Genomic DNA, 21380 nt, shown 5'->3' on the forward strand with positions numbered 1-21380 from the left:
ATTTGTTAAAAATAGCGTGGCTGTGGCGAGAGGAATGACCAGAGGAAGCGATTTGTTTCCTGCCATCATTCCTCCCCCCTTCACCAGCGAGCACAAAATATTCGCTTGATTTAAAATTCATCACAAGCAGCCAGAGGGTAGCAGGGCTACCACAACCCTCATAAATTACACCCAAGGCTGACCCTTCTGGAAGAGGAGGCCTTGCTGTGCTGAAGGACTCTCAGAGTTTGGTGCTGCTGCCTCCGACCGCAGCGGGACACAAAATACACCATGGGGAAATACCCAGAGGAGCAGGGGCCAGGCTGGGTCTGTCCATCCATCCACTCCAAACCTCTGCAGAGGCTTAACCTGGGAAGGAAGCCCTTGCCCACAGTGGTTCCTGCCTGTTCTAAAGGAGAACAGCCTTAATGTGGTCGTGGCTCCCACTTGTACCCACATCCCAGCTCCTCCATGGCAAACCTGGCTCCCTGGAGGGTCTGGCAGAGCCCCCATCCTTCCCTCCTGCAGGAGAGCTGCCCCTGGCCAGAGCAGAGTGGTTTCCAACCCAAATTCTGCCCCATCTACTTCTCATATGACTGATACTTCTCATGCAGGACTCCAGCAGGCTCAGGCTGTGCAAATAGCAAAGCACCTTTTGTTTTTTTCCCAGCCGTAAAAAGGAGAACCCGAGGAAGGTCCTGCAGAACACAGTGATGAAATAACCAGCACAAAACCCCATATTGCAACTGGGAGTAGCTGGATTAGTGCAGTTCTTCCCCCTGACCTTGGGAAGCTTAGTCCCATATCCAGAAAAGATCATTTTTTTTCTTCTGAAAGACTTTTCTGCAGGTCACTTTTGCCAGATAGCTTGGCCAGTTGCTCCGTGCTTAGTCCGTTTTAACAATAACAACAGCAACAAAACTTTACAAGATGTTCTTTCCTCTTTGTCTGGAAGGATTAACAGTTCAGCCAAGGTCTGACTGGCCGCTGGCTCCAGGAGGGAAGGACTCAAAGGCACTCTGAGGGAGTAGTCACATGGAGAGCCTGGCTACCAGAGAGGGCTTTGGGGATTGTTTTTTATTCTGTGCTCACCCAGACTGGCACTGAGGGCAGGATTGGGCGCTTCTGTTCTTGGAGGAGCTTGCTCTGATCAGCCTTCTAGGAAAAGTAAAGTCTGGGAGGCAGATGGACATATCGATGTTTCCCCCTGGAAAATCCACTTCCATGGGTCTTGTTAGCTGGATTGAAACAGCAAATCTTTGGAAACAGCTTGGAAAATTGTTTTCTCCCTTGGAACAGTCACAAAATCACAGAACCACAGAACCACAGTCACAGAGTATCTAGAGTTGAAGGGACCTCTGGAGATGATCTAGTCCAAGCCCTATTTGTATCCTGTCTTTGAGCATTTGTGTTTAAGCTAAAAAGAAGAGCAGATGCCATCCAAACACATGGAAACAAAAGCATAACTCCATCAAACTTATCTCTGGATTCTTTTAACCCATCCCTGGCAGGAGCATGGCAGGAGTGGGACACAACAGGAGCCATCAGCCCTGAACCACGAGGTCAGGAGGAGGCGATGACAGGAGAGCTCCATGCTCAAACAGCACAACAAATGAGATTATTTTTTCCCCTCTCCTTTGTCCATGGGAAAGGAGAAACTTCTCTTTTAAACATTTCCTGGGCAGGATATAAACACACAACCTCAGGGCCATAGGTGCTGGAAATATCCAGGCATCTGCTTGTCTTTGCTCCCATGGGATGCTCCCATTGGAGGTCTAAACCCCAGAGCATTTGCTCCCAGCACACAAGCAGATGAGCCTGTGGATCAACCCAAACTTCCAAGGAAAGCTGGCTGAAGTGGTTCATGAGGAGTCAGGATTAGGCCCTCATTCCTCCTGCTTACATGCTGGATTTTCACCTTTCATGCTCCTGCAGCACAACCGCCTGCTAAATTTAGAAAGCCTTTTCTAGAAGTTGTTTTATGAACACACACACACACACACACACACACACACACACACACACAATAATGACATTGTAAAAAAAACACACCAAAAAAAACCAAAACCCCAAAAACCTGCAGGCTTTAGAAATGCCATTTGTGAGGCGTTCCAAGTATGTACGACTGGCTCAGTTACTGGCTCGCAGTTGCCATCTGAACATCTATTTTTCCAAGCATTTAAGAAAAGTGATGTGTACATTTTTCATGTGTAATTAGGCAGCGTAATGTGATCTCTTTCTGCAGTCAAGCTGCCATGTGCCGTAGCCTCACTGAATAGCTTCCAGATTTCAACCCAATCTCTTCTGTCTAGACTCTACGTTGCTATTTTTTTTCCTTCTTTCTTTTTTTTTTTTTTTTTTTTCCCCTCTTGCCTAGCTTAGAGCAGGCTCCAATATAAAATGCCAAAACCAGAAGGTTTTGTCCCTCTTTCTCATAAAGACGTGGGACAGATCTGGGAGGCCCTGCTGCGAGCTGAGTCCCAGACTTTTTCATAAGACATGTGTCGTCTGAATCTGACATTAAAGATTGTGCAGGCATTTCAACAGGTCATGCACACAAGGGGGGGAAAAAATGCCCAAAAATATGGTTTTCATTAAGAAAGTGAGTATTTTTAGAGAGGTGTGGTTCAGTTCAGATGAAAAGGGAAGAAAGAAAAATGAAAGCAGCACAAGAGATCCCCAACTGCAACATTATTTATATTGCTGTTGAAATGCAGTGTGTTCTCTTTATAAAGCTGCTTTTGGGAGCGAAATAATAGAGACCGTGCCAGAACCAGGTGCATATCATGGAGTTTGTTTATAATCCAAGTTAAAGGAGAGCAGATTTATACCAGAAAGAACTCTCCAAGGGGACTTTGGAGTTTAAGTGTCCTGTCTTAATCTATACATTACCTCCTCAACAAAGCAGTTGTCTTGAAGCAAAACATAAAATACAGTTTCAATGAATTCACAGATAATTCCAGGGAATTTTATCTGGTGTGATATAGTTTCAGACTGCTTATTCTGTTCCCAGCTTTTTATTTGACTCTTAAGTTGTTTTATTTCTGCGTCAAGAGAATGAAAAAGATCAGAGAGGGCTCGTTTCCACAGAAAGATGCTTTTGTGCAATATAAGCAAAAAAAAAAAAAAAAAAAAAGCAAGGCTTTCCCAGGCTTGCAATTCCACCACCTTGTCCTGGGATTTGCTGCAGTTTGCACACACTTTTTCTACAGAAAAAGTTCTTGTTTTAGTCCAGAAACAGCTGTGCAAATTTCCCTCCATTTTTCTTTTTTCTTTCTTTCTTTTTTCTAAATCTTATCTTTTCATCTCTCCTGTTCTAACACCACACTTTATGTTTTCCTTTTGCTCTCCAGAAAATGGCTATTGTCCCATTGAGAACATGTCCTTCTGCCTGCTTTTGTGTGAATGGCAGATTGGTTGGAAAAACAGGAACACTTTCACTCCTTTCTGAAAGGAAGCATGCAGTGCTTGCTAAAAATTCCCATGCTTCTGCAGAACCAACTGTTCTTTCCATTAAAAAAAAAATCCACCTACTTGAGCAAACTTCTCAATATATTAGCCCAATTTTTCATTATGGTAAACTTTGAAATGGTTGAAATGTTTGCAACAATGGTGCAAATATTTTCTCAAATTTAGAAAAGGGAAACGGAACAAAAAGCTTCCTGATCAAAATGGGGCTCTCATTGAAATTCCAAATGATGACAGCAGACAGCGCAATAATTTGATCACAGAATCACAGAATGGTTTGGGGTGGAAGGGACCTTAAAGATCATCTTGTTCCTGCTCCCCTGCCATGGGCAGGGACACCTTCCACTGTCCCAGGTTGCTCAGAGCCCCATTCAACCTTCTCTTGGTGATTGTGAAATGCTTGTAATTACATTTTAAATAAAATTAAAAGATTTTTTTTTTAAATTTAAGTAAAATTTTAAAAAATTCTCTTGTGCTGATATCTAAACTGATCACAGGAAGTGGTTTTTCTCCTTCTGCTTCACAGAACCACACGATCAGTTAGGTTGGAAAAGACCTCTGAGATCACTGAGTCCATCCTAACAGTGAGGACTCATTTCACTAAAATAGGGATTTTCTGAGCTGTAAATCAGGTCAGAATTTGGACATGGCAGCTGAGGTGAGTGTTTGCAAACTTCACATCCCCATTAACAGCTATTTCACAGAGTGTCTATCCAAGAATGTATTGATCTCCTAAATCTTTAAGCCAGATGGGACCAATCATCATAATCTATTCTGCTGAACGGTAGCAAAGATTTCTTACAGTTGTTTTGTGTTGCTGTCTTAGCATTATCTGCTGCCCTTTTCTTGACATTCCTCTTGGTATCTTCCAGAATGTGGAAGGCCTTGCCATCATGAGTGTCACCAAAAATGTCTGAGAAAGATCACCTCCAAGTCTTTCTTCAGCCTTCCTGCAAAACCATTGTGGCCTTGGGAATTCACCATCCTTCAGGAGCCACATCCCAGCAGATCCCCATGGCCAGCCCTGCTACGTGTGTAGTTTGACAAAATAAATCAGATCTTGGGTTGTGGGGGTACCAGTTGTGGGTTTCTCTGGGTCTGGATTGAAGGCACTTGAGATGGTGTTTCATGTTTGCACTCAGGTGTTTATTATTTCTTATCAGTAAAACAGTCTCAGAGCCATGATTTCTGCAGCTTTTCATTAGAAGGCACAAAATGGCCAACAATCTCTCATTCCAAGGTCTTTTAAGACTGAACTATCCACTGAAGAACTGACACCTGGATTATTTTCCCTTTTACCCCAATAACTGATCCCAAAGAGCTGCATTGGGGACTTTCCTGCCCAATTACAAAATGCCACCCAAACCCATGGAGAAGGAGGAAGAAGAAGGTGAAGAAGGAACCCAGGACCACACCCTGTGCCCTCCATCTTGCTTCCATCCACAGCATACTAAAAACCCCAAAATCTCAATTTCTCACCCAGTGACACACCTGCACTGCTCTCTATAATCTATTGCACACTTCTGTGGATTCCAGTCTGTCTTGAAGTCTGGGAAACTTTCTCCATGGATGAGGGTCAGAGTCAGTGCTGCCCTGGGGGTCAGAGCAGAGAAATATTCCCAGAGCAGACAGAGAAATAAATATTCCCAGTGCCCTGGGTTTCCACATTGGTTTGAATAACTTATTCTCATGTTTTGAATGCCGTGGAAATGTTGGGGCAAGTCCAGAGGGGGCCATGAGGTGGATAAGGGGTTGATAAGGAGCAGCTCCCCTGTGGAGAAAGGATGGTAAAGTTGGGGCTCCTCATCTTGGAGAAGAGAAGGATGTGTGGAGACCTCAAAACAACATCCAGGGTCTGAAGGGGCCATGGGGAAGCTGGAGAGGGACAATTCATCAGGAATGGGAGTGACAGGACAAGGGGAAATGACTTCAGACTGAAAGAGGGGAATTTTGGATTAGATATTGGAAGGAATTCCTCCCTGGGAGAGTGGGGAGAGCAGCTGGGGCTGCCCCTGGATCCCTGGCAGTGCCCAAGGCCAGGTTGGACACTGGGGCTTGGAGCAGCCTGGGACAGTGGGAGGTGTCCCTGCCATGCCAGGGGTAGCACTGGATGAGCTTTAATGTCCCCTCCAACAAAAACCTTTCTGTGATTTTATTTTTGCTCTAAACCACGGTGTCAGAAGCAGATTTCAGGGTGAGATATGTTTTGGAATACTTTTTTTTTTTTTTTGCAATAAATGGTGCATGTGAGGCTGGTCCTGTTTTGACCTACAAGCATAGATACAAAATCAAGGAAACCACATTTCTTTGTGTGATAATCCAAAGTTTTCTGGGGCTTTGAATCAAAAACCAGCAGGGTTCAACACGTAATTTTTTAATCCGTGACAGAACAAACAGACTTCACTTAATCCACTCCAAAGGGCTGCCCTGAATGAAACATCTTCATTTATCATCATCTCTGAAAGAAACATGAAGCAGAGAATGATTAAGGCTAGAAAAGCCCTCCAAGATTTTGAGTGCCAGCTGTGTGTGATGCCCACCTTGTCAGCCAGCCCAGAGCACTGAGTGCCAGTGTTAAAACTGTTAAAACAATTAAAACTGTTAAAACTACCCATGGCTGAGCCTGGGGACATGCAGGACATGTGCCACCAGCCACATGGGGACATCCAGGATCAGCCACCGCACCTGTGTCCCCTCACCCCTCCACCTGCTGCCCCTCCAGAGCTGCCACCCTCTGCTCCAGGGTGTTGATTTAGCAGCTGGGAGCAGGGGTGGCTCCTCCAGAGGGTGACTCAGTGTCACAGCTCCAGCTGAGTCACCCTCTGCAGCCGCCTCTCCCTTCCTGCACAGAGCTCTCTGTGCTGAGGCACCTGCACAGCCCAGCACAGCCAGCTCTGCCCTGCCTGCAGAGACACCAAAATGGCATTTTTGGGGCATCTCTGGGACTTGTTTGCACCACTGCCACAAGGTAGGTGGGGAAACAAACGTGTGTTTGTGTGTCTGGGACTGCTTTGGTGTGTGCAGAGTGGCAGCTGTGGAAAACCAAGTTTTTCCCATTCGTGTATCATGGTGTTTTTTGGAGCTTCAGGTCCTGGGGGAGGCTGGTTTTCTGCCTCTGACTATCATTTCAGGCGTTTCTCTGAAATTATTATTATTGTTTCTCTGGTGCATGACACAGGCAATGAAGAAATGCTGTGGAAAACTTGTGAGAATTAGCCAAATAAAAGAGAAAATGGTGTGATTATATATGGGAATAGCTGAAAATTATTAATATAGAGATATATCACCTTTCCTAGAGCTGTGTGTTCATGAAGATTTGTTAACAAAGCTGGATTTACAGCACTACAGGCACTTGTGTGTGAACAACACCAATTCCATAGAGCTGAAGGCAAAATTTAAGTTTTTTTTCCAGGCACCATGACAAACAGAGAAAGCAGAGAAGCAGACTAATATAAGGAAGAGAGAGATGACAGTTCACAAGTTTCAATCCCATAAAAATGAGGCTTATCTGGATATTAATTCTCCATTGGATTACATTTTCATTGAGCTATGGCCTCCTCAGGGATCACCATGCACCAAGGAATCCAAGGGAAAAATGTAAATATACAAGAAAATAATGAGCAAGTAACTTTATGTATGTACACTTATTAATTGCTTTCTGTTGAAGTGTCAACATTTTATTTTTGGTCAGGCTTGTCTTCATCCATTATTCATCAGCTATTTTTTGTTCTGACACCAGAATTTTATTTTTTATTCCGGTTAGATTATTCACCAGTAAATATTTTTAAAATTATGACATTTTGCCATCTACCCTAACTAGCTTTCTTATTTTTCATTTTCACCATGTGGCTGGAGAATTTTGCAGTTCTGACAAAGATGCTCCACCCAGCCTTTCTGCATTGATTCACTGGGTGAGTTATTCCTTGAATCTCAGCAGTGATGCCAAGAAATGCCCCTTTGGAGAGAGGAAGGGAAATGCTTTGGTTAAAATAGGAAAAAGCACAAATTCTTCTCCCCAAGCCCAAACTGAGAATGAGTGAGGAGTTCAGTTTTGGTCACAGAAATTTGCACAGAGAGTTTATTTCACTGTTATTCCAATTTGCTTTTGGACAATTATTCAGATACTCAGCTTTGTCTCTTTTGGGATTTATTTGCCAAAATGCAGGGAAAAAAGTGAAGAGTTTCACCTTATTTTGGAAATTTAAGATATTTAGGAGCTATTCAGGCAAGTATCCCATCTCTCCAATCACTCAGATCAGACCTTTGGCATTTTAAAATTTTTTTCCATCATTTCTTGTAGCTTCACAAAACCCCTCCTGAATTCATGGGAGTTTCAAGTGTTCCCTGGACCCTTCCTGCCAACATATTGTTTTTTGAACTCAGCTATCAGTGTAAGCAGAAAAAAAAATCAACCCAAAAATGAAAATAAACAAATTATCTCACTTTCCTTTTAGCCCTTTGCTTGGGAAAGAATTATTTCAAATTGACACAGCAGTCCTGAATAATCACTGATGCTGAATATCCTGGTGATCAATATCCCCTTCACCCAACCACATTATCTAACCAGATACTTACACAGGTAAGTTCCAAATTAAATCCTTTCTCTTGCCACTTCAGAGCTTTTAAATAGAAAAGATCTTTCCTTCCATAATTAAAAGTCTTTCTCTCATAGGAGGGACACCAGAGTCTTTCCAGAGATTGGCAAAATGATATTGAGGTGCCCAGTCTGGGACTAAAACAAATCCATGAGTGCTGTAAAAAGCTGTAATTTCTGCTCCTTGAAAAAGAGTTTCCTGTTCATATCCAGGCAACAGGAGGTGTCTCTAGAACTGCCTGTCTCTCCTGAATTAAATGTCATTTTTACATAAGGGAACCTTCATTAGTGAATGTCACCCACACCTGTGAGAGGTAATATTTAGAAAGGTGTCCCCCCTTTGTTGCCTGACTTGTTCATCCTAAATGGTATTTTCATAGGTAAAATGTTAATCCTTTCTGATTCTAATGAGAAAATCAGGTGCTGGAATTGCATTTTGCCAGTGGGAAAAAAAAAAAAAAAATCTGTGCTCTACTCCTGTTGTTTCATATAAAAAGAAATTATATCTATTTATTCATATATCCCATTTCATTGATAATAACTACAATGATTAATGCTAAGAAGTTGGCATTATTATCCTTCTTTTTTGAGTTTTTTTGAATGAATTGGTTGTTTAACCTGGGGAAAAGGAGGCTCAGGGAGGACCATATTGCCCTCTACAACCACCTGAAAGGTTGTAGCCAGGTGGGGCTTGGTCTTTTCTCCCAGGTGACAAGTGACAGGACAAGAGGAAACAGCCTCAGGCTGCACCTCGGGAGGCTTAGGCTGATATTAGGGACAAATTCTTCACTGAAAGGGTGAAGCAAGCACTGGAACAGGCTGTGCAGGCCTGTGGTGGAATTGCTGTCCATGGAAATCTGCAAAAAACACCTGGATGTGGCACTTGGGGATGTGGTTCAGTGCTGAACACAGCAGCAGCCTAAAACCATAGCAAGTTTTGCATCCTTTAAGTGCTTCAGTCTCTAGTCCTGCCATTAAGACTCAAAATTATCTGAGGCTGTGCCACTTCCTAAATTTGTTTCTTCCACTGCTCTGGAAGAAATATGGAAAAACACTGGTTATGGAATTTTTTCTTGATCCAGATGTGACAATTTGTTATTTTTATCGCTTGTTTCGAAATTGCATTTTGAAAATTGTGTTTAAAGAGATGGAAAATGATGTGATCACTTTCTTTCTTTCCCAACACTCCTAAGCAAGAGGCAGCACTTGAAGACCCACCTGCTCTGAAATTTCCTCCTTCCTCCTGAGAGAAAGCTCCAGGAATGAGCCTTTGGGATGGATCTTGTCCCTGCACCGACACCAGGGTCAGCTCTGGGGACAACTGCTGTGACAGAGCTACTGAGCTGCAGGGCCATGGGAGCTGGGGCTGGTGGCAGGAAGGTGGCATAGCAAGGGATGCTCCAGCCTCACAGAATTCACAGAATGACCACGTTGGAAGAGACCTTCAAGATCATCGAGTCCAAGCCAGCCCCAAAAGTTCAACTAAACCCTGGCACCACATCCAATCTTTTTTTTTAAACACACCCAGGGATGGGGACTCCACCACTCCCTGGGCAGCCATGCCAGAACTTTCTCCCCCTTGCTGGAAAAACCTTTTCCCTGCTCTCCAACCTGTATTTCCCTTGGTGCAGCTTGAGGCTGTGTGCTCTGGTTGTGTCAGTGCTGCTGGAGACAGAGCCCAGCCCCAGCTGGCTACAACCCTTTCCTACCTCGTGTTCCCACTGCTTGCATTCTGCAGGAGCACTGGCTGAATATTCTAGTCATACAGGTAGGGCTTGAAAGGACAGAGGATTGGAGTTTTTTTGACAATGTGGAGCAGCTTTCCACGTGGAAGCCCAGCAGCTCAGCTCTGCGCTGGTCACTGGTGGGGCTGCCAGCCTGTCCCCTGCCCCTGGGAGTGCCTGAACTCTGAAGGTGATGCAGGACATGGAGCCATGGGGACTCACTGAGAGCTGGACATGACCCCACTGGCTTTGCTGCAAACACAGCATTTTGGGGGCCCTGCCATGGGTACCATTCCTGCAGCCACCTCTGGGTGCAGCACAAAGCTGTCAGCACACTCAGTGTCCCTCTCTCTGCTGTTTTATCTCATTTAACAGGAATTATGCATCACACTTCAGACAATTTGTGGCCATCGTGTTACCCAGAGCTGCTCTGTGCAGTGTGCAAAGATTTGGGGTGCAGGATTTCCCCCCCAGCCCTCCTGTTCCCATCCTGCCAGGCATTTTCTGGCTCCAGGAACATCCTTGCTGTAGTCTGTAAGGGCCACACTCCTCTGGACCAGGAGTTTCTAACCACAGCTCCACTGGGCAAGCCTGGTGCCACCAGCACCTCGTAAGGATGAAACTGCTGCTGGCTGCAGTTTGTTTTGGGGATCAACTGCTTTGGGGCTGTCTCCTGCTGGATTTATGTTCTCTGAAGAGTTAAGTACATTAGTGTGGGTAATCTCACTCCATTACCTTCTATAAAACTGAATCTATGATTTCCTCCCTGGTGAGCATTTACCATAGTGAAATAGGCTACTATTTTCATATTTAACTCATTGGTAACTCATAAAACCAGCTCAAGTTGTCTGCCCCAAGGAGCAGAAGCTGTGGGACGGGCTGGAGGGTCAGAGCTTCTACAAGACCTGCAGTGTCAGGGCAGTGCTCTCAGCATGGCCCTCACATCCCTCTCCCATCCCTCCCCCTGCCCCTTTGAAATCCACAAAAATCAGAAATTTATAAGGCTTCTTAAAAATCCGAGATGAAGCAATTAAACCTCCAGACTGGAGGATGTGAACCTTTAAAGGCCCTTTGCAGAATATCAAAAGAATGAGAGGATTATATTTAGCAGGTGTGACAGCCCACGCAGGACATTTCATTGTGAAAGGGGCTGACATGAACCAGGAACCGATACTTAAATTAATATAAAACATCTTGGGGGAAAGGTGTTTTCTTTTCTTTTTTAGGCATTGGGAAATCATAATGCTTTCTGGCTTCTTCAAAAGCGAGAGGTCCAAATATACAGGAGTCATCTGGCATGTAAAAATAAAAAAGTCTGGGGAGGGGACACACACATAAAAATACTTTGGATGAGGTTGGGAGGCAAATGTTGAGGGCCAGGGGGCCAAGAAACACCGTTGTGAATTTTCCTGCCCTGCCTCACCTGAAGATTGCAAATCCAAGGATTTTCCCTCCCAGGGCAGAGGGGCAGGACTGGGACAGGGTGCCCTGTCTGGCTCCTGGCACTGCATCAGCATCCCCTGTCCTGCCATCTCTCTTCATCCCTTCCCTGGAGACACAACCCTTCATTACAGGAGTGCTTTATTCTGAACACTCCTCTTTCTATTCCTATCACACCCTCCCAAGCCTTGGAGTGGAAAACTTGACTCGGGAGTTTTTGTGGGGAGGCGTCCACGACTTTCGTGCTTCATTCACTACTGAGTGCTCCTAATTTTAGCCCAGCTGCTCCGTTTTGATTTTTCCAAAGCTGCGGATCTAACGTCCAGCAGCTCGGGTTGTTTTCACGCCCACTCACTGAGGGCCACACGAGTGATGCTGCCCATCGAGGGGAAGGTGGGGAGGGTGACAACACTGTCCCCAACACTGTCCCCAACACTGAAAAGTGACTCCAGATCTCCATAGGTGGGTGCTGCAGTAGCAGAGGGCACTCAGCGCCACTTTTGGAGTATTTCATCTCTTCACTCTGCTCATTCAAGCACTAGGTGGTCACCTGGGATCTCTGGGTTCTTAGTCACCCAAAAAACACACTTTGGGGTGGAAAGCTTATCTTTCTGCTGGGGCTGCCCCAAGGGAGGGAGGCATGTGGTTGCCTGGATGTGTGCTATCAGGTACTCTTTGGCACCGAGAGAGTTAAAGGTCCTCAGCACCCACCAGCCCTGGTCTAGGCAGTGTCTAAAATCAGTCCTAGACCCGCTTTATTTTTTCCTTAAAAACAGGAAATGGAGCCCTGAAGGCTTTTTAACTGGAGAGGGAGAGTGAGGAGGGGGTATACTCGCTCTGCCCATACCCAGCCCTGAGCCTGACCCAGACTTGGGGGTCTCTGTGTGTGTTTTTTTTATTCCTTCTCCCTTTTTTTCTCCCCCCCTCCTCCCCTATTATTTTGGCAGACTTTTTGGAATGTCTGGGAGCTAAGGGCTTTGCTTCATGGAGCAGAATTCTGAAGCAAGAAAAAGAGAAAGTTATAGACTAAACCACAGAAATGTAAACATGTCTGCAGCTAAAATAACTCCACTTTCATTGAAAACACTCCTCGCTTACAATCAGACTTCTGTGTGCTATGCTCAATAAAACTGCATGCTAATAGCAACCAATTAATACATTATGTAGTTCTGCTTTAAAAACTGAGACGCTTTTAATTATTTTTTTAATATTTTTTTAAATTATTATTTTAAATTAAGGGACTACTGGGTTTTCTGCTGCGGACGCCGGGGCCGGGCGCTGACCGCTGGCGGAGAGCGGCGGGCGATGCCCGGCGGTGCGGCGGGGGCCAAGGCGTGCCCGGGGAAGGTCGGGGCGAGGCGGCGGCGGGGACGAGCGGAGCCCCGGTAAGGAGCCCCGGGGCCGCCAGCGGGAGGGACGGGGACAAGGGACAGAGGCAAGGGACAGGGGACAGGACGGGGCGCACCGCCCGCTTCTCCCCTGGGTTTCCTCCATGCGAGGTGAGTGCGGATGGCACCGCCGGGACGCGTCCCGTCTCCATCACCCCTGGGAGATGGGGTTGCAGTCTCTGCCGGACCAGCCTCCTTTGCTTCGCCCCCCCCGCGCCTCGCTCCCCTTTTATTCCCGAGCATCCCGTTATTCCTCCGGCTGCCCTCCTCGCCCGCGCTGCCACCTGGTTTAGGGGCCAGGCTGCGATTCACGTCGGGTCCCCGCCACAACCGCGCGCTTGTTCTCGCCCCTTCAAACGCGCTCCTGTTCCCCGCGCCGGGGGGCGAAGCGGCCCCGCCGGGCCGAGCCTGGCCGGGCTCAGCCGCGTCCTCCCCCCGCGGGTCCCGCTCACCTCCAGCTCCGCCCGGCCCCTCCCGCCCCCCCCGAGCGCGGCCGGGGGAGGACGCGGGCACCGGGGGCGGGGGTCCCGCAGCGCCCCGGGCGCGGGGCCGCCCCGACGGCGGCGGGGGAGCCGGGCAGCGCCGGGAGCGGCGGCGGCGGCCGCGCTCGGCGATTGGAGAGAGGAAGAGGCGCCCGGAGCCGGGGGCCAGCGCGATGGGCTGAGCCCGTCCCGACTGAAGTGACTCACCGCAGTCGGCAACGCCGCCGTCCCCTGCCCGCTGCCTCACTCCCTGCCGAGCTCCCGCCGCTGGCGGCCGCTGCCTTCCCCCGTCCCGTCCCGCCCCGTCCCCCCTCCCCGGGAGCCCGGAGTGACCCCGGCCCCAGCCCGGTAAGTGCTTTCCCTTCGGGGCTGCCATGGGGCGGGGGCGGCCAGCGGAGCGCCGGCCGTCGGGGCGGGAGCGGCGGGGAGATGGGCGAGGGACCGGCTGGGAGAGGGACCGGCCGGGGACGGGAACAGGGACCGGGCGGGGCTCGGTGACCCCGAGGGCGGCACAGGGACCGGCCGGGTGTCCCCTGGCTGGAGCGGGGCAGCCCCGAGGGCTCGGCAGCTGCAGCCGCGCATCCTCTGAGCGAAGCGTGCCCGAGTTGCTCTAAGTTTTGAAGGATTAATTTGCTGTTTGGCTTCGGGCTGGCCGCTGGCTTTTCGGGCAGAAATGATATCGCCTTCCCCCTCGCCATCACTTTTCCCCCCTCTGGATCGTAATAGCGGCGTTGGTGCCTTCGTAATTCTTTCAGCAATTCATCATTCAATTAACTAATAGCTCTATGGCTTTTCAAAAGCTGGGCAGCTCTTGCACGTAGGAAAACCTTCAATTACCTACGTGGCTGCGGGGAGTCGTGGTTGGGTTTGGTGCTTTTCAGAGTAAGGGATACGCGGGCTCTGTTTTGGTGTCCAGGTGACTTCGCTGAGGAGTTTGGAGTGCACGTAATTGTATTTACAAAAGCTGGAGTTGCAAGTTCTGGCTAACATAAACTTCCATTCATTGCTGCCTTTGCTGAGAGCCCACGGTGCGAGGAAATGGCTCGTTCTTTAATGAAGTTTTTTTATTTGTATTCTAAGTGTCGTTCTGTGAATTAACTCTGTTCTGAAGTAAGAGTTTGGAAATTACATTCTGCCCCGTTCTCCCCATGTAATTTTGAGTCCATTAGGAAAACCAGGATAGGTCTATGAACTGCACATGGAGAAATGTCACATTCCTTTGGTTTAACCCTTTGAGCACTTCCCTGGTTTCTCTGAAACAAGTGAAGCAGGCAAAGACAGCTTCTCACTGGGGTATGAAATGTAAACTTTTGTCAGGATACATATATCAGGTGTGTGATTACAGGCACACCTGAACTGACCGGAAAATCAAAGAAGAGAAATAGGTTATTTGATAGTTTCCCAATTAGAAATAAATAAGTAAAAGCATAAACAAACCAAGCCATACCTCATACGGGACAAATATATTTTTATGTTGATTTCCTGATCTATTTCTTAAAGGGGATTTATAAAAAACAAAGACATGGTATATTGGAATAGCAACATCAGTCCTTATTTTCTCTTTCGTATGCTTTTGTGGGCAAACAATGGCAAATTCTTTGAAAAAGTTTGCAAGAAAAGAAATCTACCAGCTCCAAAAACATTTCATGTTTGAGCTTTGAACAGCATCTGTCCCCACCTCCCACAGTTTAGTCCCAAAGTTAAACAAATCATATAGTACTGGATAGAGTTACACGTTACAGGAATTTTACAAATGATCTGTCAGGGTAAGTCCTAGGTGTGATTAGTTGGACTTTTTGCTCCTGAGGTGTTGCTCCCTTTGGATTGTCATTTCTGTAGCATTTGGTTCTTAGAGATAGATTCTAATAGACATGTTTGTAATGCATGTTCTGCTTCTGATGGTTTTTAAGTAGTGGCGCCTGTGAGGTTCTCTCTGTTCCTTTTAAATGAATTTGAGCTCTTTGTAAGGCACTTAAGAAATCTGGGTGTGAGTCCAATGAGGACTCACAATGATGGCAACCACGAGCTTAAATCCCAGATTGTTGCAGGCCTGGGAGCTGTGTCTCTCATCACAAGGATGCTGGTTTTGTTTGTCCTTTTCTGTCTGGAGCACCAGTTTGGACCCCGCTGTTGTCAGTGTTCAAAGGACAATTCTGCACAAGATCCTGCCCCGTGAAAGTGTCTCTGCTACCTGCTCTGCTGTGGGAAGTTTATTTTCTGTGCATGCACAGGGCTGTGTAAACAAACAGAAAACCCTGGGACGAGTGTGGCAGTCCCGTTGGTTTGAACAAGACCCCGTGAACAGAATACCTGGCTGCTGATGAGGCAAATCCTTCCCCACTGCTCTTTCTGCCCAGTGCTTTGCTATCACAGCGTGAGGCTCATGGCACTGCTCTCCCTCTGCAGAGGGTTGAATTTTGATGGCTTTGCTGTGATCCCTGAATACAGCAGTTCCTCCTCCCGTAAGGATCAAAAAACTTCTCAAAATGGGAGAAGCTTTTGAGGTGCTGATTGCATCTGGTAGCCCCAAAACATTACATGTTACATTTCCTTTCCTCACCTGTCCTTTACTAAATACTCCAGGAGTTACAAGCAGGTAACAACAAAATAATTTAAAATAGTTGGGTCAAAAAAACCCTTTTCCCTTGAATATCCATTGCACTGGGGTTTTGTTCCACTATCAGGAAGCTTGTCATTTTCTTTTGAGTGAATAGTTATTTATTTTTTTTCAGGAAAAGGCAGCTATAAGGGTAAAACTGTACTTCTTTGAATCATGTGAGCAGCTCTGTGGAAATCTGTGTCCCAAACTTGAGGTGGAAGTTGTTGACAGGGGGTAAGGTTGGAAAGGGCCCTTTGGGCCTGATCCATATCATCTGAGGTCAGCAGGGCAGGCTTAGCCCTGAGTGCCTAAAGCTGCCCGCTGGTTTTCTGTGCAGCTGGGAAGGGATGCCAGGGATTAGAGTATGCTTTGTGTGGCACTTTTCCTATACTGTTGATTTAAAATGCTTCTGTTAAAAAAAAAAAAAAAAAGAAAAAAGTTCACACAGGGTAAAGATATTTTCAGCCTGAATTGTAATGTTGTTTGTCTTGGGTTGGAAGAATTACCTTTTGTGCGATAACACCACACTGGTTCTCATTATACCCACAACTGGCTGCTCTCACAGCCACTGGAATATTTTTTACTTCCCAGGGTGGTTCTGGCCGTGCCCTTTTTGACACTCAAGTTTCCCAGGAAAATCAAGCATTTTGTCTTTTTTGGCTGAAGGTTTGAGTCCAAAAAAGTTGTATCGATTTGTCATTTTGGAAGATAGGAATATATTAGATTAGATACCACTTTCACAAGTAGTTAACTAGTGTAGGTAGAAAAGTGGCAGTCTAAAATTACTTTGCTAAATTTAAATGTAAGTAAAAAGCAGGCAATAGGAAAAAAATGAAAGGGTATATCTAAATATGGAGTTGCGGCCGTATCTGTTATATTTAAACTGTATTTTAACCTCTTCTATTTATATTCAGTGGTCTGTGTGTAATCTGGAGGGGTTAATTGAATTCAAAAAACAGCAATTTCACAATGAAACCCAAAGAGTTTATTCTGCTGTGGACAGAGTGCACATCCTCGTTAATCAGTGATTTATCAAAAGTAAAAAAAGTGTGCAGCGAGGTATTTTTGTGTAAAAATGAGACTTGATCTAAAGTAAGCGTGAATGGATTTGCAACACGCCTGCTTCTCCCGCACTGCTGTGGCAGGAGGATCTCCTGCTGCCCTGGGTGGCACTTTTCCTCGTGTGGAGTGTGAGATTCCACCACAGCAATTATTTTCCTCAACTCACCCTGGCTCAGAAATGTCCCTTTTTCCTTCAGAAAGCTGCCCTGGTAAGTGGATTGTCCTTGCACGCTGCTTGCATCAGCTGCAATCCCTCCTTGGCACAGCTTCATTCCAACAAGAAAAAAACCATTATTCCAGGAACAAAATACATAGTTATTTTTGTTTGATAATGCATCACATAAATATTAATCGTCTGCCCAAAGAAAAAACAATAAACACATGTTTTCATTTTAGCTGCAGATACAACCAGCTTTGAGAGGGGATGGTTGAAACCCCAGGGCCTCGAGCTGTAGCCACACAACTCTGGCTGACCGCAGTGGGTTGGGGAGTGGTTGCTGTGCACAGGTGAGGGTTTGGTTTTGCTTTGAGGCCTTCTGTGTTGATTCATTTTAATATTTAATACATGATACAACACCCAGGTGCTCATTAAAGGGTCTTGGCAGCAGCGTTGCTTCCAGCCTTCAGGAACATGCCGTGCTCCTGCTCGGGCACTCGGCAGCATTGGTGGGATGTTCCAAAGCTGGTGCCTCTTCCAGGTGCTTCCCCTGCCAACAAATATCACCTTCAGTTGTGTTTCAGGCCTCCTGAATTCGCCTTTAGCTGGGAACCCCCCACAGCTGATCAGTGCTGATTGGGGAGATCCAGGCCGGCTGTGGGCGATGATGAGCACGGCGGCCGCCGCGCCAGGCCGGGTCAGCAAAAACCAGCTCGAATCAAATGTGGTTTCAATCAGCTCCCTCAGACACCCAGGTTCCTCCAGGGGGTCCCTAATGAAACAGCCTGAAACAGCCCGGCTTGCTTTTGCTTTTCACCTCGCAAAGGCAAAGCCACGGCAGCGGGGAAAGCCCTGATGGAGCTGGCACCGCGGCGGCGGCGGCAGCGGCAGCACAGACTCTGGGCTGCGGGGCTGGATGGGGAGCACGGAGCGATGGGGCTGCAGGGGCTGGGAACTGGGAATGCTGGAGGGAACTGGGAATGCTGGAGGGAACTGGGAATGATGTAGGAGCTGGGAACTGGGAATGCTGCAGGGGCTGGGAGTTGGGAATGCTGGAGGGTCGAGGAATGAGGGATTCTGCACAGGCTGGGAGTTGGGAATGCTGCAGGGACTGGGAATTGGGAATGCTGCAGGGACTGGGAATTGGGAATGCTGCAGGGACTGGGAATTGGGAATGCTGCAGGGACTGGGAATTGGGAATGCTGCAGGGACTGGGAGTTGGGAATGCTGCAGGGACTGGGAGTTGGGAATGCTGCAGGGACTGGGAGTTGGGAATGCTGCAGGGACTGGGAGTTGGGAATGCTGCAGGGACTGGGAGTTGGGAATGCTGCAGGGACTGGGAGTTGGGAATGCTGCAGGGTCTGGGAGTTGGGAATGCTGCAGGGTCTGGGAGTTGGGAATGCTGCAGGGGCTGAGAACTGGGAATGCTGCAGGGGCTGAGAACTGGGAATGCTGCAGGGGCTGAGAACTGGGAATGCTGCAGGGGCTGAGAACTGGGAATGCTGCAGGGGCTGAGAACTGGGAATGCTGCAGGGGCTGAGAACTGGGAATGCTGCAGGGGCTGAGAACTGGGAATGCTGCAGGGGCTGAGAACTGGGAATGCTGCAGGGGCTGAGAACTGGGAATGCTGCAGGGGCTGAGAACTGGGAATGCTGCAGGGGCTGAGAACTGGGAATGCTGCAGGGGCTGAGAACTGGGAATGCTGCAGGGGCTGAGAACTGGGAATGCTGCAGGGGCTGAGAACTGGGAATGCTGCCTGTGGCCAGCACTCAGCTCCTGCCCCAAGGAGAGCAGAGCAGGTCACAGCCCTGGCCAGGCCCAGGCACCTGGCGAGGCTGTGCAGGTGTGAGTGGGTCGGGAAAGTTTCTCTCCCACCATTTCAAATGCACTGCCTGCTGAGTTAGCATCTTTTCCCCCTGCTTTTTACTGTCTGCTACAAGTGGTTGGTAAAGGTTTGTTTTCTTTTTTTTTCTTTTTTTTCTTTTTTTTCTTTTTTTTTTTTTTTTTTTTGCTACTATTGTGCTGTTAAAACATGCATTGATTTATCAGGTTTTCAGGTTGTTTCATTTTTCTGGTTCTGGGAGCATTGGTGTAGGAGGAGCAGCTTTTCTGCCCTGTGGACTTAAAACAAAAATGTTTTGTGAAATCTGATTGATTTCTTCTAATTTTTAAGGCATGTAGGCTTCCCACTTCCATAATTTTTGCATTGAGTTGATTACATTTTTTTTAGCTTCTCAAGTGTGGATATACATGGTATATTTGACCTGGTTTGACTGAAAAAAACCTTTCAACAAATCACTTGTATTTTTCATACTTGATAGTGGTAATGCATGCAGTGTGTGATTTTAATGCAATTAAATGTACATGTAAAAATCAGGGATTTAGAAAACTGCACAATGTATCTCTTTCTGTAAATTAAACAAGAAAAAATGGCAATCAAACAATTGTATGGTTTATATTTTTCTGTGTAAGTAGAAAAGGGTTTATACAGAAGGAAGTCTTGTAGTTATGCAGAAGGAAAGGCTTCTTAGCAAAATTCCGTTTTCTAAGGAGGCTTTGTCAGTTCTGAATAAACCCTGCAATAAATTTAAACCTGGTGGTTTAAAATTCTGTTTATAAAACGGACTGCTCTCTATAGAGTTCACAAATTATACACAAAGGATTAACTACTAAAGTAACAGAAAGATGTTGCATTCAGCGTGCACTGAGGCTAAGCTGAAAAATCTGCTTGGAAAAGCAGCTGATCTGCAGGACTTGCAAGGCAGACATGGGAATAGTTTTCTCCATCATTTCTCTAAAGAACTGCTGTTGCTGTTCCATTGATTGTAGTTGGCTCTTCCAACACTTATAGAAAGGGTTTTGGTTTTTTTTTTTTTACGAAAGCTTGTGCAAAAATTTGCATTAAAAACAGGTTTGGTAAAGGAAAAAAATAAAGGTTTTATTACCACATGAAGATAAGATAAAGGATTTAATATCAAATCAAGATCTAGTTTAGTCCTGGTTGATATCTTGTGCCTTTTCTTAAATTTCATTACATTTGCCCAGAATGTGAAGCTGGGAATTGGGGCTGGTGCTCTTTTGCTGCATTTATAAGTCTTCTGGTATTTTTATGTATTTGTAGCAAACAGTCTGTAGCAGCCTCTGTATCTCTTGCAAGCAAGACCAGCCAAATCATCTGTCACCAATATGTGTGTCAACATCCTGACACCACCGAGTGCACTGTCTTTTGTAGGCACCTCCAAGGCTTCATTTCAGCAGAGCAATTCATCACCCTCTTGAAATGAAGAGCTTGAAGAAACCTGAACCTGGCCTCTTCCTTCTTCCATGCAGAGAAGTCAGTTCTAAGTGATGAGACTGAAAAATGGCTTTAGGAGGGTAGGATTCACCTCAGCTTGCTGTAGCCATCCAAAAATCCAAGATCTGGCTGGCAGCAGTTGTGTAAATACAGCCTGGCCAGAGGACAGGGTAATCTTGCCAGTCTGAGACAGTGATGCTGGTTTGGGAGAGGCACTGAAGGTGCAGAAGATGGTCCAGCAGCTTGGGAAGGATGGGGTTGTAGGACTGGGTATTTTGGTTTTTACGTGGCTGGCAGGGAGTGCCCTGAATTCTGCATCCAGAGACAAATCCAGGCCTTCCAGCAGCTGATCTTAGGGAGAGTGAAGGAAAAAATGTAAGTAAAATATAGCAGAGAAACCAGACAAATAATACAGTCCAAGTGGAAATTATTATTATTGCTTATTTATAATTTTAAAGTTTAATTTGAAGTAAACAGAACATTAATTTTTACTGTCAAGCTTCCTTTTTGTTTAGAAATAGAAACATTAGAAATAGCAACAGAAAACCCTTTTATGCTTTCTGCACTTCTCTCTTAACTTCCTTGAAAAACTGAGTAACAAAACATTAGCCATCATTTCAGCTTCAGAATAAGACAGGAATGGATTAATGCTGCTGCCTTTCTCTTAGGAGTGTGTTCTGCTTGTGAAGGAAATAGTAACAACCATTTAAAGTGATTTTTTTTTTTTTAGGCCGGTCCAACTGTATAAATGACAGCCTTGGGGCTACACTTTACTTAAATCTCTCGAAGCACAACTTTGGAAGGCTCATTTTGGACAGGCCATGAGGTTTTTACCTTGTCAGGGGCAGTTTTTGATCCCCTTGCTGACAGTGGTCCCTGCAAGGAGCGCAGCTGAGCTGCAGAGCTTCAGCCGGAGCAGCTCTGCATGGAGCCACTGGGGAAGGAGGGGCGAGCTCCGTGTTTGTTATTTGCTTGTGATTCCCATGACAGTTTACAGGAGACAGAGTTGTAACCAAATGTGAGCCCAGGGAGCTCGGCCTGTGGTCTGTCTGCAGAGCAGGAATGTGGGATGGGGGGTCAGCATCAGGTTGTTGGAGGATGCAGGAGCCGAGGTGGAGGGAATTTTGGCTGTCCTCCACTCCTGTCCCTCTGGGCTAACACCTCCCTGTGTGATGTGCCATTTGTGGCACTG

At 46.5% G+C, this 21380-nt stretch overlaps 1 protein-coding gene and 1 long non-coding RNA gene across 3 annotated transcripts in view; both read left to right on the forward strand.

Annotated features, from left to right (window-relative positions):
* Positions 1-7201: 7201 nt before the first annotated feature.
* On the forward strand, positions 7202-12360 carry LOC132324116 (uncharacterized). Its single transcript, XR_009485520.1, has 3 exons — positions 7202-7358; positions 7902-8026; positions 9235-12360. It is a non-coding gene; the product is annotated as an uncharacterized LOC132324116 (long non-coding RNA).
* A 1013-nt stretch (positions 12361-13373) lies between these two features.
* The window catches only part of ERG (ETS transcription factor ERG), a 142576-nt gene continuing 134569 nt past the window's right edge, over positions 13374-21380 (forward strand). For both annotated transcript variants that reach the window (XM_059840124.1, XM_059840126.1), the window contains exon 1: positions 13374-13423. The gene's annotated coding sequence lies outside the window, so the exon portion shown is untranslated. The remainder of the gene's footprint in view (positions 13424-21380) is intronic.

This window comes from Haemorhous mexicanus, chromosome 2, assembly GCF_027477595.1.
Source record: "Haemorhous mexicanus isolate bHaeMex1 chromosome 2, bHaeMex1.pri, whole genome shotgun sequence".
NCBI lineage: Eukaryota > Metazoa > Chordata > Aves > Passeriformes > Fringillidae > Haemorhous > Haemorhous mexicanus.